This window comes from Pygoscelis adeliae, unplaced genomic scaffold (genome assembly GCF_000699105.1).
Source record: "Pygoscelis adeliae isolate BGI_AS28 unplaced genomic scaffold, ASM69910v1 Scaffold140, whole genome shotgun sequence".
Lineage (NCBI taxonomy): Eukaryota > Metazoa > Chordata > Aves > Sphenisciformes > Spheniscidae > Pygoscelis > Pygoscelis adeliae.
Window position 1 is genome coordinate 1,025,161 of NW_008824044.1, and position 563 is coordinate 1,025,723.

At 32.9% G+C, this 563-nt stretch overlaps 1 protein-coding gene across 1 annotated transcript in view; it reads left to right on the forward strand.

The window, feature by feature from the left end:
* SOCS6 (suppressor of cytokine signaling 6) overlaps window positions 1-148 on the forward strand; it is a 23,089-nt gene extending 22,941 nt beyond the window's left edge. The window contains exon 3 of the mRNA XM_009333487.1: window positions 138-148. The gene's annotated coding sequence lies outside the window, so the exon portion shown is untranslated. The remainder of the gene's footprint in view (window positions 1-137) is intronic.
* The last annotated feature ends 415 nt before the right edge of the window (window positions 149-563 follow it).

Sequence of the window (563 nt, forward strand, 5' to 3'; positions counted from 1 at the left end):
ACACTTACACATCTGGTGATAAGCCCTAGAGATAATAGTTTTCAGTCAATAGCAAGTTTCCTGAAATCATGAGTGATTGGTAGGAAAACCTGGAATTTATTTTTGTAATTTAAAATATATCTAAGATACAAACACAGCTAACCTTTTGGTGTGAACTTAGTTAAAGGTTATTTTACTAAAAATGTCATTCTATCACACTGTTATTTTCTTCCCCTGCAATTATTCTTCAGAAAATTTACTTATATGAGGAAATATACAGCTCACAACGTGATATGGCCTAACATCGAACCAGTGGAATTTCACAATAGTGCACCTGATGAATATTGCCATACTAGGGTTTTTATATTTATATGGAGAGCTCAAATCCAACCTACCTCTTAACTTAAATTTTATGCTTATTACTAATTTTTTTAAGGATTAGTGTTTCTGAAAAATTACCTCATATTTTTCAGCATTTGTCTTAACATCTTTGCTGACATGAATTTGCGTAAAGGATGATACCTCAGCAGAGGGGCAAAAACCAGATGGTACAAGAGCTCTGTCTGTATTTTTGGGAATTCTGA